This window comes from Hylobates moloch, unplaced genomic scaffold (assembly GCF_009828535.3).
Source record: "Hylobates moloch isolate HMO894 unplaced genomic scaffold, HMol_V3 SCAFFOLD_12, whole genome shotgun sequence".
NCBI classification, from domain to species: Eukaryota; Metazoa; Chordata; class Mammalia; order Primates; family Hylobatidae; genus Hylobates; species Hylobates moloch.
In genome coordinates this window covers 103,710,001-103,728,357 of record NW_026652287.1, presented here as the reverse complement: position 1 = coordinate 103,728,357, position 18,357 = coordinate 103,710,001, and the positions used below count along the sequence as shown (strand labels likewise).

At 43.9% G+C, this 18,357-nt stretch overlaps 1 long non-coding RNA gene across 1 annotated transcript in view; it reads right to left on the bottom strand.

Annotated features, from left to right (window-relative positions):
- Positions 1–18,357, bottom strand: part of LOC116479262 (uncharacterized) — an 88,525-nt gene that overhangs the window by 27,495 nt on the left and 42,673 nt on the right. The gene's annotated exons all lie outside the window — the stretch shown is intronic.

The following is an 18,357-nucleotide window of genomic DNA, read 5'->3' as shown; positions in this document are numbered from 1 at the left end:
CATTTCCTGGGCTGACACAATGTCTCTGTGAAGCCGAGGTGTCAGTGCCTGCTGTGAAGAAAAGCAATCCCCAAATGAAAATCGGTGGGAATGAGGAGTGAGGGTGGCATGGCCCTGTCTGATTTGAAAGTTCGAGAAGTTGCACGGTGCCCAGCAGACACATATATCCCATTATTCAATAACTGTCATTATTGAAAAATTGAAAAAATAGATTTTGAGAGAAAGAAGGAAGCACCACACATTAACACGGCTATTATCCATAAAACAGAATATTACAAGTGTTGGCAGGCTATGGAAAAATAAGAAGCCTTCTGCCCTGTTGTTGGGAATGCGATGTGGTGCAGGGGTTTTGGAAGTGAGATGGTTTCTGTTAAATTCATAACAAAGTTACCAGATGATCCAGCTGTGTCCTCATCTGGGTATATACCCCAAATAATTGAAAACAGTGTTTTAAAGAGATATTTGTACTCTCATGTTTATAGCAGCTTTTTTCATAATAGTCAAAAGTAGAGAAACTGAAGTGTCCTTCAAGGGATGAGTGGATAATGGGTAAACAAACTGTGGTTTTCCACTTTGGGAGGCCGAGGTGGATGGATCACCTGAGGTTAGGAGTTCGAGACCAGCCTGGCCAACATGGTGAAACCCCGTCTCTACTAAAAATACAAAAATTAGCCGGGCATGGTGGCGGGTGCCTATAATCCCAGCTACTCGGGAGGCTGAGGCAGGAGAATCGTTTGAACCTGGGAGGTGGAGGCTGCAGTGAGCCAAGTTCGTGCCACTGAGAGATCTCGAGGTTGCAGTGAGCTGAGAATATGCCACTGAATGATCATGCCACACTGAGATCGTGCCTGGGAGATAAGAGCAAGACTCTGTCAAAAAAAAAACAAAACAAAACAAAACTGTGGTTTTTGCATGCGATGGAATATTACTGAGCCTTACAAAGAAATAAAACCCTGGTACATGCTACAACACAGATGAACTTTAGGGCACGATGCCAAGGGGAATGAGCCAGTCCCAAAGCAACAACTCTCCATGATTCCACTTCCGTAACGTACCCAAACTAGTCTAATTTATAAAGACAGAAAGTACGATGGTGGTTCCCAGGGGCAAAGAGAGAAGGAACGGAGAGCTAGTGTTTCATGAGTACGGAATTCCAGTTTTGCAATACAAAAACTACTCTGGGTATGGAAGGTGGTGATGTTTGTGAATAATGTGAATGCAATTAATGACACTGAATTACACACTTAAAAATGATTAAAATATAAATATTGAATTATGTAATAATTGACCCCATTTTTATTAAAAAATTTAAAACAAACTTGAAAGTCTTTGCTTATGAATTAATATTAGCAAAATATGGAGTATATGGTAAATTTTATATCCTGTGTAGTTTGCCAGATTTTTAACTAGGAATGCCTATTTACTTTCCAATGCTTCAACAGTGCCATCTAGCTGTGGCAAAGGCCCTTGATAGCATTTGATAAAATCATACGCATTGGCCGGGCACGGTGGCTCACGCCTGTAATCCCAGTACTTTGGGAGGCCGAGGCGGGTGGATCACGAGGTCAAGAGATCGAGACCATCCTGGCCAACATGGTGAAACCCCGTCTCTACTAAATACACAAAAAATTAGCTGGGTGTGGTGGCAGGTGCCTGTAGTCCCAGCTACTTGGGAAGCTGAGGCAGGAGAATGGTATGAACCCAGGAGGCGGAGCTTACAGTGAGCTGAGATCGCGCCATTGCACTCCAGCCTGGGCAACAGAGCAAGACTCCGTCTCAAAAAAGAAAAAAGAAAAGAAAAAAAAATCATACACATTGCTTCAAATGAGAAGAGAAAAAAATGAGACCCTAAAAATTTCTGTGTCAGTTTCTTGTTTGTTCTTTGAAAAGAATTTGTGCCCCCAATTTTATTAATGAGCACATAGCCACGGAAGGCTGTAGGACTTCGGATTGATCTACAATGGTGTAACCTCCTGATGGGCTGGTTCTTCCTGCTCACTGCACAGAAAAAAGCAATCCACCGAGACACCAGCCACGGTGGCTCATGCCTGTAATCCCAGCACTTTGGGAGGCTGAGGCAGGTGGATCACCTGAGGTCAGGAGTTTGAGAGAAGGTGACCAATGTGGTGAAACCCCATCTCTACTAAAAATACAAACTTAGCCGAGCATGGTGGAGGGCACCTCTAATCCCATCTACTCAAGAGGCTGAGGCAGGAGAATCGCTTGAACTCAGGAGGTGGAGGTTGCAGTGAGCCGAAATCGCACCATTGCACTTCAGCCCGGGTGACAAAGCAAGACTCCAACTCAAAAACAAAAACAAAACGAAAAAAAAACAAAACAAACAAGCAAAAAACAATTCACTGAGGCCATGACACTGCAACAAAGAGTTTATGGATATGGGGCTGGCCATGCAGCATGGGACACAGAGTTATTACTCAAATCGGTCTTCTTGAAAATTCGAAGGTTAGGGTTTTTCAATGCTAGTTTGGTGGGCCAGGGAGTCCCCACTTCTGGGTGGCGCTAAAGGACCAGTTGGTGGGTTGACAGATTCGAATGGAGCCATTGGCCATCTGAAATGCAAAAACCTGAAAAGACATTTCAAAAGGCCAATCTTAGGTTCTACAAGGGCGATGTTATCTGCAGAGGTAATTGTGGAAGTGGCAAATCTTGTGGCCTCCAGACTCCTGGTTATCATTTAAGTCTACACCTGAGCAGAATGCAGGCTCCTCATCCTCCTAACCTGTTGGCCTTTCATTAGCTTTACAATGCAGTTTCAGTTTTTTGGGGTGAAGAGCTATTATCATTTAAATTATGAATTAAAACATCTCCCCAAATTAACTTGGCCTAAACTCAGCAATGATCTAGGTACTTTGGAGGTTAAAGGCAAGATGGGGGTCAGTTAGATCAGATCTCTTTCACTGTCATAATTTTTGCTGTTGTAATTTTTGCAAAGACACTTTCAGTGGTATGGCTCTGGTGAGATTCTTCAGCTCTGGCGTGGGCATAACTGTAGAGAGAGTGCAGGCTGGATTTCAAATTCTGCTCAGCTCTACGGACAGGAATCTCAATGCAGAGGAAAATACACACAACCATCCCCAGCAGCCTTGGCTGTGAGCAAGGTCCTAGGAGTGTCCACATTTTACAGAAAGCACTGAGCTCAGAGATGGGACGTCTCCAAGCTGCCTGTCCCTGAGCCCACACCCCCATCACCTGCTCCTCCAGCCTGTTTCTGGACATCCAAGGAGAGGGGTCTGGCACCTTCTAGAGAAGGGTTTCCAGGGCTTCTGTCTTGTTCCACCCTCAGGCTTGGACTAGCCCTCATGCCCCTAGGGGACAGTTGGCAGTGTCTGAAGGGGTTTTTAGTCATCACAGGAGTGGAGAGCTGCTGAGAATCCAGGAATGCCCCTGAGTGACCCACACTGCCTAGCACAACCCTTCCCGCTACAACAAAGAATATCCTACCAAATTTTCAATGTTACCCTGGAAGAGAATACATGATACAGATGATCCTCCCAACATGTTTGACCGTCGCCATATTGACCTCCTCTCCTCCAAGGCTTTCGTTCAATCTCCCTAAGCCATCCGCTCCTACCTGCCTTGTCATTACCAATAACCAAGATCACTCATTCCCCTCATTTCCAGCATCCCATTCCCATCTCCAACATCACATTTCCAGCATCCCATTCCCATCTCCAACATCACATCCTACCTAACAGATGACTTATCCTCCTCTCCTGATACCAACATTCTTTTATTCATTAACGACCAATGCTCCATTGATTCCACCATTTTTATCAAACCTTCACTCCCACATCCAAGTCACCTTCTAGGGTCAATCTGTGAAACGGATTCTTTCTGCACACACTCCACTCTCATAGTCTGGTTCGTGTGATTCCCTTGGAAAACCCCATCCCTGTTGGGCTCTGACTCCCCTTGCCCTCCCCCTTACTCCTCACTCCTGGTGGCTAGAAAGAAACAGCTGCTACCCCATTGCTGTTCTCACCCTCACTTCATGGTGACTCACCTCCAAGGATTCTGAGCACAGCCTGGAAGCAGGACCAGCTCCCCTATGCACACCACTACTTCAATGCATGACCACTGCATAATGGCTTTTTTTTTTTTTTTTTTTTGACAGAGTTTTTCGCTCTTGTCACGCAGGCTGGAGTACAATGGCGCCATCTCGGCTCACTGCAACCTCCACCTTCCAGATTCAAAGGATTCTCCTGCCTTAGCCTCCAGAGTAGCTGGGATTACAGGTGCGCGCCACCACACCTGGCTAATTTTTTTGTATTTTTAGTGGAGGCGGGGTTTCACCATGTTGGCCAGGCTGGTCTCGAACTTCTGACCTCAAGTGATCTGCCTGCCTCAGCCTCCCAAAGTGCTGGGATTACAGGTGTGAGCCACTGCCCCCGGCAGACTTTTCTGATCTTAAGACTTCAACTCTTTCATTCCCATTGCCACCTTATTCCTATTTCCCAAACAAAAGTAACAAGATTAAAATAACATTTTTAATGATGTCCAAAAGGAAATGAGATACAATTCTTACTTTTGCCCTTTGAACCTCTTCTATCTCCAGTAACAAACCTAAAACCTGAGATACTCACAGCTTTAGGTATATTTTTCTACCACACTCCAAGCTTACATTCCAGGCAAGGAAGAGCACAAAGAGTAAGCAAGGAAAAGAAGCATCAGTTTAGGTGCAGTGGCTCATGCCTGTAATCCCCATGCTGTGGGAGGCTGAGACAGGAGGATTGCTTGAGGTCAGGAGTTTGAGACCAGCCTGGGCAACATAGCAAAACCCCATCTCTAAAAATAGAAAAAATCAGCTGGGGCTTAGCGCAATGGCTCATGCCTGTAATTCCCAGCACTTTGGGAGGCCGAGGAAGGCAGATCACTTGGGGCCAGGAGTTCAAGAACAGTTTGATCAATATATCAAAACCCCATCTCTACTAAGAATACAAAAATTAGACAAGCCTCGTGGCACATGCCTGTAATCTCAGCTACTTGGGAGGCTGAGGCACGAGAATCACTTGAACCCGGGAGGCAGAAGTTGCAGTGAACTGAGACTGTGGCACTGCACTCCAGCCTGAGCATCAGAGTGAGCAGACTCTGTCTTAAAGAAAAAATGAGCTGGATGTGGTGGTATGCACCTGTGGTCTCAGTTACTTGGGAGGATTGCTTGAGCCCAGGAATTCGAGGCTGTGGTGAGCTACGATCGTGCCACTGCACTCCAGCCTGGGTGACAGAGTGAGACTGTATTTTTTAAAAAGGAAGCGTCAGCCTCATGATGGAACCAAAGCAAGTGCTTGGGGGTGGCAATCAGTGAGGACTCCCCGGGTGGTGAACTCTGCTCAGAATCCTGAATGGAGACAGGAAGGAGCCACATGAAGACCCAGAGTCATGGAAGGAACTGCATGTGCAAAGGTCCTGAGGATGATTCATTCCAAGAAAAGAGAGTGGCCCACATGGCTGCAGCCAAACTGTTTACCTCTCCCTATTTCTGTCCTAGAAAACCTTCTGTCTGCAGGGACTCTGCTCTGTCTCTTTGATGTTATCTTCATCCTTCTTCCATTTTACTCCCTCCCTATTTTCCCCTCTCTTTCTTATTTTTGTTTTATCCTCACTTCAACATAGTCTAATATTGTTGGGGTCTCCAGAATCCTACTTACTTAGCAATCAGCACACGTTATGTACAGGTAATGCTCTAGACCACTGGAAAAATAAGAATATGAACCTTGTAACAGCCAGCTTAGTGCCTTCAGAATACTCATGGATTGTAAAAAAGTTTAAATGCATGGATCATACAGGCATTCATTCCTCTATATCCAGTATGGCTCCGAACACTTGGCATATGCCATCAGTTCAAGACTCAACATGACTTTTGGCACCATGGACAGGTCTTATCAGTGATGGGACTGCACTGATTTTTTTAATTGACACATAATAGTTGTATATATTGATAGGGTACATGTGATACTTTGATACATTCATACAATGTGTAATGATCAAATCAGGGTGATTAGGCTATTCATCACCCAAACATTTATCATTTATTTTTCTTGGGAACATTCCACATCTTCTCTTCTAGGTATTTTGAAATATACTATAAATACTTAGGAACTATAGTCACCCTATTGTGCTATGAAACACTAGACATTATTCCTTCTGTTTAGCCATTTTTACCCATTGCCCAATCTTCTCTGCTTCTCAGTCTCTGGAAACCACCACTCTACTTTCTACCTCCATTAGATCTACTTTTTCAGCGTCCATGTATGAGTGAGAACATGCGATGTTTGCCTTCCTGTGCCTGGCTCATTTCACTTACCATAATGTCCTCCAGTTCCATCCACGCTGCTGCAAATGACAAGATTTCACTCTTTTCATGGCTGAATAATAAACCACTGTGTGTGTATATATATATATCTGTTGATGGTTACTTAGGTTGATTTTATAACTTGACAAATTAATTAAAGTCAGACAGACCTAGATTACATTTCCCATGAGAATTTGGAGCTAGGGGAACAGCTGTCTATCACTTCAGCAACCAGGCTTCATGTGTCAAAAACATTAAAAGTGTGCTTTACTCCACCCAATCAGATGATACCTAGGTACTTAACCTAAAAGAGCAATTATGAAACTTTTAAATCTCAGTCCACTTTTATATTTTTCAAAGTAATTGGGGATCCTCAAATAATTTTTATTTGCATAATTTGTATTTTTTACCCAGTTACCATATTATAAATTGGAGCTCAGAAAATTCTAAACTTAAAACTCTAAAAAGTAACAAACCTATTATTTGTTAACAAACATGTTTTTTATGAACAACGATTATATTTTCCAAACAAAACAGTAATATAGGTAGCATTGCTTCATATTTTGGCAATAAAAACCTTTAATACAAGACAGATTCTCAAATTTAGTAAGTCAAATACTCATAATATTACATCATGAAGAAAACGAGACGGAAATAGGCAAATAAAATCTTAATGTTCTTAGCACAATAGTTTGGAATTCTGGACCCTTTAAAAGGAACTTGATTCCCACCCCCGCCCCACCAGAAGTTTTTAAACTACACTTTTGGAACTAGTGGGCTAAGATATATAAAAGTAATAGATATAAAATTATAAATTGAGATCATCTGAATGTACAAATAACAAGCTATTTTTTTAGAGAAACTGCAGGACATTCACATGACTTTTCTTTGTCCTGAAGCTGCTTTTGATGGGGCAGAACAGCCTCTCCCTCACTGCCTGCGCTCACTCTAATTTCCTGGTGAGTCATCTCCAATCTCGGGGGCACCGAGCATTGCTTGGCAACCAGGCCAGCTCCTCCATTCTCTTCTCCAATGAATACCTAGTCCACTGCAGGCTTTCTATCCTGAAGCCTCCAACACTCTCTACCCATTGTCATTCAATTTCTATTTCCCATACAAAAGTTAAAAGAATATTTTAAATGTTCAACAGGAAAGAAGATATAGTTGTTTTGGTGGGTTTTTTGGACCTATTCAATCCCCATTAACAACCTGGAACCTCAGAAGCCCATTATTTTGGGTTCTTTTCTTTTCCTTCCTTTTTTCTTTGCTTTATTTTCTTTTTCTTTTCTTTTCTTTCCTTTCCTTTTCTTTCCTTTCTTTTCTTTTCTTTCTCTTCTTTTCTTTTCTTTTCTCTTCTTTTCTTTCTTTTGAGACAGAGTCTTGCTCTGTCACCCAGGCTGGATTGCACTGGTGCCATCTCAGTTCACTGCAACCTGCACCTCTCGGATTCAAGCAATTCTCCTGCCTCAGCCTCCTGAATAGCTGGGACTACAGGCACCCACCACCAAGCCCGGCTAATTTTTGTATTTTTAGTAGAGACAGAGTTTCACCATGTTGGCCAGGTTGGTCTCGAACTCCTGACCTCAGGTGATCCACCCACCTCAGCCTCCCAAAGTGCTGGGATTACAGGCGTGAGCCACCGCGCCCTGCCGTTCATTCTTTCTATTACACAGACTGTGAGGAGTTTTAAATGCGGGATTATATATGCACTATTTCTGCCCTCTTTCCTCTGTCCCCAGCAGTATCCATAACACATGCACATGCTAAGGAGCTGTTGATGGGAGAAACACATACCTAACCCGTCTTTATGTGGGGCTGTGGGCAGAGCGTGACCAAATTGCGGCCTTCTCTTCTTGGTTACAACACAACAAAATTCCGCTTTTATTTATTCCTGAAATATACTTTGCGGTCACTTTTGCACAAGTTAGCATCAACAATCTCCGTTGCCAATTGGTGAGTCCATAGACTCGACATGCCTTTGAAAACCATGGACGGGTCATAGTCAATGGCAGGGCTGTGCTGATTTTTAAACCAAGTGCTTAACCAGGGAACTATTTACCTAGTTTACAAGTGCAAAATGCTGTTAATACAGGCTTTAGAGACACATACAGGTTTGGCCGGGCGCAGTGGTTCACGCCTGTAATCCCAGCACTTTGGGAGGCCGAGTCGGGCAGATCACAAGGTCAGGAGATCGAGACCACCCTGGCTAACATGGTGAAATCCCATCTCTACTAAAAATACAAAAAATTAACCAGGCGTGGTGGCGGGAGCCTGTAGTCCCAACTCCTCGGGAGGCTGAGGCAGGAGAATGGCGTGAACCCAAGAGGCGGAGCTTGCAGTGGGCAGAGATCACGCCACTGCACTCCAGCCTGGGGTGAACAGAGCAAGACCCCATCTCAAAAAAAAAAAAAAAAAAAAAGAGAGAGAGACACATACAGGTTTTAGAGACACAGCCCAAATTCTCATGGAGTGCCATGGGAAACAAGCAAACAGTTACATCACCATGAGAGATGTGGAACAAGAGTACTAGCACTATTATTATTATTATTATTACTACTATTATTATTATTTTGAGACGGAGTCTCGCTCTGTCACCCAGGCTGGAGAGCAGTGGTGCCAGCTCACTGCAACCTCCACCTCCCTGGTTCAAGTGATTCTCCTGCCTCAGCCTCCCAAGTAGCTGGGACTACAGGTGCCCACCACCACGCCTGGCTAATTTCTGTATTTTTTCAGTAGAGATGGGGTTTCACCATATTGGCCAGGCTGGTCTCGAACTTCTGACCTCAAGTGATCCACCCACCTCAGCTTCCCAAAGTACTGGGACTACAGGTGGGACCTACCGTGCCCAGCCTACTAGCACTATTATTATCACAGTGTTGAGGTGGAGCTTGTAACAATTGTGAAAGCAGCAGATGGAGAAAACATCACAAAGAAGGTAACTCTACCATTTCTAACACCCATTGGCTCATAGTATTAAATTAAAATTGTATTTTATATTATGTTAGAAATACAAAAACACCCAACTAATATTTATTGATTGCTTACAATGTATGGGGCATTGTGTTAAAATTTTACCCATGTCTATCACTCATTGACAGGTAAAAACAAATGAGGCTCAGAGGGTCTGGGCACATTGGCTCACACTTGTAATCCCAGCCCTTCACAAGGCTGAGGTGGGTGGATCACTTGGGCCCAGGAGTTCAAGACCAGCCTGGGCAACATAGCAAAACCCCATCTCTACAAGAAAATACAAAAATTAGCTGGGATGGTGGCACTCACTTGTAGTCCCAGCTACTCAGGAGGCTGAGGTGGAAGGACCACCTGAGCCCAGGAGGTCAAGACTGCAGTGAGCCATGATCACACCACTACAGTCTAGCCTGGGTGACAGAGTGAAACCCTGCCTCAAACCAACAACAACAAACAAAGAAAAAAGAAGAAAAGAAAATGAGGCTCAGAAAAGGGAGGTGTCTAGCCCATGATCACCCACATAATGAATGTTAGGATTTGTAATCTTGGGAATCTACATATTTCCTTCTCTTCTGAGAATTCTAAACTGATCCTATGCTAGAGGCGATCTCGACAAGCCCAGGTCACTGGGGTCCAAGCACACTTGCCATTGAAATTCCTTCACTGGGTTAATCAGGGTAGGCAGCCTGGCAAATCAATGACTCAGACAGACCTGGATTACATTTCCCATGAGAATTTAAAGCCACAGGAACAATGAGATAGCGTAGGGGCCAAGGCCCTTGGCCTCCTAATGGTTCACTGAAAATCAGTGACATAAAGCAGATTGGTTAATAGGAGAAAAGGTATAACGAGCTTACTTAACACGTACATATGCAGGCCGGGCACAGTGGCTCAACCCTGTAATCCCAGCACTTTGGGAGGCCAAGGTGGGCAGATCACCTGAGGTCAAGAGTTCGAGACCAGCCTGGCCAACATGCTGAAACCCCATCTCTACTGAAAATACAAAACTTAGACGGGTGTGGTGGCGTGCGCCTGTAATCCCAGCTACTCGGGAGGCTGAGGCAGGAGAATCTCTTGAACCCGGGAGGTGGAGTTTGCAGTGAGCTGATATCATGCCACTGCACTCCAGCCCGGGCAACGGAGCAAGATCCTGCTTCAAAAAAAAAAAAAAAAAAATGTACGCATGGGAGCTTTAAGAATGAACACCCAAAGATACGGGAGAAATTGCCCATTTTTATGCTTAGGTTCAACAAAGTGTGGAGAGCCACGTAGAAATATTGGATGCTAAGGGTCTGGTTTAATGCTAACGGACTGAGTGGGGAAACCCAGTGAGGTTCGTCTGCTCAGATTCTCCTTGGCCTCTTTGTGCAGGGACACTCTCTGGAATGAGGGTCTTGTAACCTACAGTCAGACAAGGTAGATCAGACATTGTTTTATTTTTATTTTTTTTGAAACAGAGTCTTGCTCTATCTCCTGGGCTGGAGTACAGTGGCGCAATCTCAGCACTTGCTGTAACCTCTGTCTCCCAGGCTCAAGGGATTCTCGTGTGTCAGCCTCCTGAGTAGCTGGGGTTACAGGCATGAGCCACCACACCTGGCTAATTTTTGTATTTTTAGTAGAGATGGGGTTTCACCATGTTGACCAGGCTGGTCTCAAACTGCTGGCCTCAAGTAATCTGCCTGCCTCGGCCTCCCAAAATCCTGAGATTACAGGCATGAGCCACCAGCGCCCAGCCAGATTTCTTTATGGCCAGTTTTTCAACAGAAGGGTGGATGGAAAATTAAAGTAATATTTTTGGATTTTATAGCTGGCTTTGGGGAAAAGGCATTCTGGTTTCTATCACCCACCTTAAAGGAGGGATTCTAGTTTCTATGGCTAGCCCAAGGGAAGAATGGGGCTGAATGACAGGAGGACAGGAGATGGTCAAGGAAAAACGTTTGTGTCTGAGGTTGTTACTGAGGTTGCTTCTGGAGTATTGTTTTCTAAGCCCGAACAATAGCATGGTAGCAATGTGGCATTGTGTATCAGAAACATTAAATGTGTATATCCTGGCCAGGCATGGTGGGTCACACCTGTAACCCCAGCACTTTGGAAAGCCGACACAGAAGGATCACATGAGCCCAAGAGTTTGAGATCAGCCTGGGCAACACGGTGAACCCCCGCCTCTACATAACATACAAAAATTAGCCAAGCATGGTGGTGTATGCCTGCAGTCCCAGCTAATTGGGAGACTGAGGTGGAAGGATGGCTTCAGACCGGGAGTTTGAGGCTGCAATGAGCTGTGATTGCACCACATACTCCAGCCTGAGTGACAGAGTAAGAACTCGTCTCAAAAAAAAAAAAAAAAAACTCTACAGGCAACTACTCTATGTTCACTGTATCTTATGTAAAGTGTCAATTTACTGAGCCTGAGCTGAATACATAACTATTTCCCTATACGTTCCCTCTTACCATACCCTCCCTCTTTCCCCTTCAGCCCACCCCTCCCCTTTCAATATTGAAGGTCTCAAAGTCACCTTTGGAGCAAGGCACAGACCACAGACTGTTTCTGTGATTTCATGTTTATTTCTTCCAGGCATGTGCTTAACGTTGGCAAAATAACTTCTATATATATATATATATTTTTTTTTTTTTTTTGACGGAGTCTCACTCTATTACCCAGGCTGGAGTACAATGGCACAATCTTGGCTCACCGCAACCTCCGCCTTCGGGTTCAGGCGATTCTCCTGCCTCAGCCTCCTGAGTGGCTGGGATTACAGGTGAATGCCACCAAGCCCGGCTAATTTTTATATTTTTAGTAGAGACGGGGTTTCGCCATGTTGGTCAGGCTGGTCTTGAACTCCTGACCTCAAGTGATCGACCCGCCTCGGCCTCCCAAAGTGCTGGGATTACAGGCGTGAGCCACCAGGCCTGGCCAATAAACTTCTCAAGTGATTGAGACCAGACTCAGATAGTTTTTGGTTTCCATTGAGGAAGAGCTGAGGGCGTCGAGGAGCTGATGGGGACATGAATCGGTGCTGGGTACATCTGAAGCAATGAGCACAGTGACAGAGAAGTCCACTGGCCACAAGAGGCGTGGGGCCTGGGGTGTAGAAGTGACCAGCTGGGGGCTGCTCTCCTGCCCTGATGTCCACAGAGTAAACGGTAGTTTTCAGCCTGCAAGTCCTGATTTGGAGTTTGGAGAATAAGGCTCCTACCTACAAAATAGACCCACGTCCCACGCCTTGTGCCACTATCCACTTGAGATGTAATTCCCTTCTATAAGAAACTTAGATGTACACTTAAATTGAGTTGTGAGCATTTTTGGGGAGGGGGGGCTGTTAACAGCATATCTTCATTTTTTATTTTTTTTTCTTATTTTTATTTTTAGGTTTCAAGCTTTTTTATTTTTATTTTTATTTATTTATTTATTTGTTTGTTTTTTGAGACAGAGTCTCACTCTGTCACCCAGGCTGGAGTGCAGTGGCGTGATCTCGGCTCACTGCAAGCCCCACCTCCCAGCTTCACACCATTCTCCTGCCTCAACCTCCCAAGTAGCTGGGACTACAGGCACCCACCACCGTGCCTGGCTAATTTTTTTTTTTTTTTTTTTGTATTTTTAGTAGAGACGGGGTTTCACCGTGTTAGCCAGGATGGTCTCAATCTCCTGACCTTGTGATCTGCCCGCCTCAGCCTCCCAAAGTGCTGGGATTACAGGCATGAGCCACCGTGCCCAGCCCTTATTTTTATTTTATATATGTATTTTTTTATTATACTTTAAGTTCTAGGGTACATGTGCACACCGTGCAGGTTTGTTACATATGTATACATGTGTATGTCCTTTGTAGGGACATGGATGAAGCTGGAAACCATCATTCTCAGTTGTGAGCATTTTCATGTTGGCTCGGATTGGGATTTGCAGCCTGAGGAAGTTGCCTTGTGGTCTTAACTCAGTTGTGGGTCCCAGCGTCTGCTGCCTCTGCCTCAGGTTGCCCCACCAGGTGCCCGTGATTTCAACCCGAACAAAGTTAAATATTTTTGCATTGATCTAATTTATTTGCGTTGCTTAAATTTTTAGAAAAGGCTATAAAGTTCCCTAGAAATGTAGGACTAGATATTAAATGATAAAGAAGGAATTATGATTAATTTTGTTGGCTATGATTTGTATCTATGTATATTTGCCATATTATACATCGACATTTGAAAATATTAAATTTAAAATTATAAAAATTGTGGCACAGTAGCTCGTGCCTGTAATCCCAGCACTTTGGGAGGCTGAGGGGGGCAGATCACTTGAGGTCAGGACTTCGAGACCGGCCTGACCAACATAGTGAAACCCCATCTCTACTAAAAATACAAAAATTAGCTGGGCGTGGTGGTGGGTGCCTGTAATCCCAGCTACTCAGGAGGCTGAGGCAGGAGAATCGTTTGAACCTGGGAGGCAGAGGTTGCAGTGAGCTAAGATCACGCCAATGCAATCCAGTCTGGGTGACAGAGCAAGGCTCCATCTCAAAATAAATGAATAAAATAAAATAATAAATATTGCAATAAATCTATTGTGTGTTATCATAACACACTTTTTATGAACAATAATTACACTGCATATTCCAAACAAAAAAACAGTAATACAGGTGGCATTATTTTACATTTTTGCAAATTCCTTTAATATATTATGTTAAATTATGATCTGATAGACATATGTACTGAGGTATTTGTAGGTAAAATTATATTATTTCTGGGATTTACTTTACTTAAACTAGAAGGAAAAAAGGAGAAGACAGCTGAATGCTTTCACAGTGGGTATACATTATTCTGTCTACTTTTGTGTATTTTTGAGAATTTCCATAACAAAAAGCAGGGAGGAAAAGATCCCCTTGGTTATGGGCCCTGGGCTATCAACGTCTGCAGCTGCAGCATCACCCGAGTCCGTGTCTGTGAAAATTGGGAGCCAGGCTCGCAACAGCACCGTTTAAAATTTGGTCACTGCAAGGCCGGGCGTGGTGGCTCACGCCTGTAATCCCAGCACTTTGGGAGGCCAAGGCAGATAGATAGCCTGAGATCAGGAGTTTGAGACCAGCCTGACCAACATGGAGAAACCCCGTCTCTACTAAAAATACAAAATTAGCCAGGCAGGGGATACCTGTAATCCCAGCTACTTGGGAGACTGAGGCAGGAGACTTGCTTGAACCTGGGAGGCGGAGGTTGCAGTGAGCCAAGATCACGCTATTGCACTCCAGTCTGGGGAACAACAGCGAAACTCTTGTCTCAAAAAAAAAAAAAAACTGGTCACTGCAGGCCCCAGGAACCCACACCTTCTCCATGTTGATCCAGTGCACACACGAGTATGTGTGTCTGTGAGTAAATGTATAACTGAAGTGAAAGTTTAAAGGAATGGCACTTACTCTAAGCCACATGCTCTGATTTTTTAATTCTGTTCTGGTTTTTTTTCCCCATGAAAAAACTGCTGCCCAGATAGACTACTTAATTCAAACACCTGCAATATTACATCATGCAGAGGAAATGAGAAGAAAAAAAGCAAATACAATTTCCCTGTTCTTAGAAACATAGTTTGGAACAACGAAAGGGTCTTGATTCCCCTAGCAGGCCTTGAACTACTTTTTGGAAACCACAGGCAGAACAGATATACATGAAATTATAAATGGAGGCCATCTGAACTTGTCAATGAGAGAGGATTTTTTTTATTATTATTATACTTTTAAGTTTTAGGGTACATGTGCACAATGTGCAGGTTACATATGTATACATGTGCCATGTTGGTGTGCTGCACCCATTAACTCGTCATTTAGCATTAGGTATATCTCCTAATGCTATCCCTCCCCGCTCCCCCATGGATTAAAGACTTACATGTTAGACCTAAAACCATAAAAGTCCTAGAAGAAAACCTAGGCAATACCATTCAGGACATAGGCATGGGCAAGGACTTCATGTCTAAAACACCAAAAGCAATGGCAACAAAAGCCAAAATTGACAAATGGGATCTAATTAAACTACAGAGCTTCTGCACAGCAAAAGAAACCACCATCAGAGTGAACAGGCAACCTAGAGAATGGGAGAAAATTTTTGCAACCTACTCATCTGACAAAGGGCTAATATCCAGAATCTACAATGAACTCAAACAAATTTACAAGAGAGAGGATTTTTAAAAGACACTGTGGGATGTCCACCTCACTTTCCTTCGTCTCTGCAGCTCACTTGGCTGGAAAGGAACGGCCCCTCCTCTCTGCCCCTCACTGTTTCCATGGCGACTCATCTCCAAGGACACTGAGCATTGCCTGGCAACCAGATGAGCTCCTCCACTCGACTCCTCCAATGAACACCTACTGCATTCCTGCTGTTCTGTTCTCACAGCTGCAAATGTCGGCAGAGGAATCGCTATATTTTCAATGGAAAGGAACCACAGCAATATTCTATGTCATCATGCATCACACAAACTACCAGCTCCAGAGGCTCACAGTCTCCAAATTAGATCCCTCAACATTTCCTTTTGTTCACATCACATATTTGTGATGCTGGGTTGTCAGTGGTCGCTGTGAAGAAAAGCAAGTATCACCTAAAAGTCAGCAAAGACAAGGAACTGAGGATGACATTTTCCAGGCTGATTCCAAAGTGTGAGAAGTCGTGCAGTGCCCAACAGGCACATACCTCCCATTATTAAGCAATATTGAAAAGTGAAATAAATAGTATGTTTTTTCCAAAGAGAAAAGAAATCATGTTACTCTCAGTAATATGGCTGCTAAACACAAGACAGAGCATAGGAAGTACTGGCAGGCTTTGGAGAAATTGGAAAACGTTTGTGCTGTTGTTTGGGTGTGATATAAGGCAGCCACTACGGAAAACTATATAAAAGTTTCTGAAAAAAGTAAAAATAAAATTCCCATATGATCTAGCAACTCTGTTTCTGGGTATATAAGCCCAAAGCATTAAAAGCAGGGTCTTCGGCCAGGTGCGGTGGCTCATGCCTGTAATCCCAGCACGTCGGGAGGCCGAGGTGGGCGGATTGCCTGAGCTCAGGAGTTGGTGACCAGCCTGGGCAACATAGTGAAACCCTGTTTCTACCAAAATACAAAAAATTAGCCGGATGTGGTGGCATGCGCCTATAGTCCCAGCTACTGGGGAAGCTGAGGCAGGAGAATTGCTTGAACCCAGGAGGCGGAGGTTGCAGTGAGCCAAGATTATGCCACTGCACTCCAGCCTGGGTGACAGAGCGAGACTCTGTCTCAAAAAAAAAAAAAAAAAAAGCAGGGTCTTGAAGAGATATTTGTATGCCCAAGTCCATAGTTCATAGCAACATGACTCATAATAGTCAAGGTGGCAGCAAAGCCTGGTATCTATCAAAGAATAAAGAAGGACATTAAGTGTGGTCTGTCCATACAACGAACTATTAATCAGCCTTAAAAAGAAAGGAAATTCTGACACATGCTACAACATGAGTTAACCTTGAGACATTACACTAAGTGAAATAAGCCAGTCACAAAAGGACAGAAACTGTATGATTTCACTTGCATATTAGACATAGAATAGATTCAACGTAGAATAGTCAAATTCACAGGAACAGAAAGTGGAATGGAGGTTGCCAGGGGATGGGGGAGGGGAAATGGGGAGTTATGGTTTAATGGACACAGAGTTTCAGTATTGCAAGATTAACAAAATACGGGACATAGTTTGTGGAGACTGTGGCAGAACAATGTGAATGCCCTTCAGACCAGTGGACTACACAATTAAAAATAATTATAGTGATCAGTTACCTCATATGCCTGTTAGCATATTTTGCAAAGGCAAATCAACCTAAATGCCCATAAATGACAGACCGGACAAAGAAAATGTTGTACATGTACACCACAGAATACTATGCAGCCATGAAAAAGAAGGAGATCATGTCCTTTGCAGGGACATGGATGAAGTTGGAGGCCATTATCCTTAGCAAACTAACACAGGAACAGAAAACCAAATACAACCTGTTGTTTCCCACAAGTGGGAGCTAAATGATGAGAACACATGAACACACAGAGAGGAACAACACACACTGGGGCCAATTGGAGAGTGAAGGATGGGAGGAGGGAGAGGATCGTGAAAAACAACGAATGGATACTAGACTTAATACCTGGGTAATGAAATCATCTGACAACAAACTCCCATGACACCAGTTTACCTATATAACAAACCTGCACTTGTACCCCTGGACTTAAAATGCCAGTTAAAAAATAAAAAGTTGAAAAATAACTGAAAACGTAAATAATTTTTTAAATTATAAACCTATGGTCATGGTCAATATTCGTTTTAAAATTGTACTTGGTACAATTTTAACATGGTAAATTTTACGTGACGTGTATTTTGCCACAGTTCAAAATTGATTTTTAAAGGATTTCCTGTGTACTTTTCCATGATGCAAGAATGCCATCTAGTGATGGCAAAGGCCCCTTATAAGACAACGAGCATCACCTCAAATTAAAAGATAAAAAATAAGATTGTTTCAAAATGGGTATCTTCACCTACGCTTGTTTTCTGTTTAATAAGAATTTTTCCCAAGTAGCAATAACTGCATACATGGCCATGATAGGCTGTGGGGCTTTTGGACGGGTCAGTGCTATGCTGTGGTGGAAATCCTGCAGCCCAGGCATACATACAGCTTGTGAAGATGGTACAGGCTGGATTTCACATCCTCTCATCTCCTCAGACAGGAGCCTAACTGCAGAGTACAATACGCCCAGCAGCCCTGGCTGTGAGTGACATCCCAGGAGTGTCTGCATTTTACAGAGGAGGACACAGGGCTCAGGAAGGGGAGGTTACCAGGCTTTCTGCCCTGAGCCCATGCCTCCCTTACCTGCTCTTCATCCCATCTCTGAGCATCCAAGGAGAAGAGTCCTGGAACCATCCAAAGGAGGGATTCCAGGGCTGCTCTCTTGCCTTACCCTTGGGATTGGACATTTGTGGTGGGCAGGGTTCTAACAAGATAGTCATGTGGCAGGGAAAGTGGCCCTAGACTCCACCTTGTTTGACCATGGGGTGTCTTCCAAACTTCCTCAACCACAGACACACACACACACACACACACACACACACACACACACACACACACA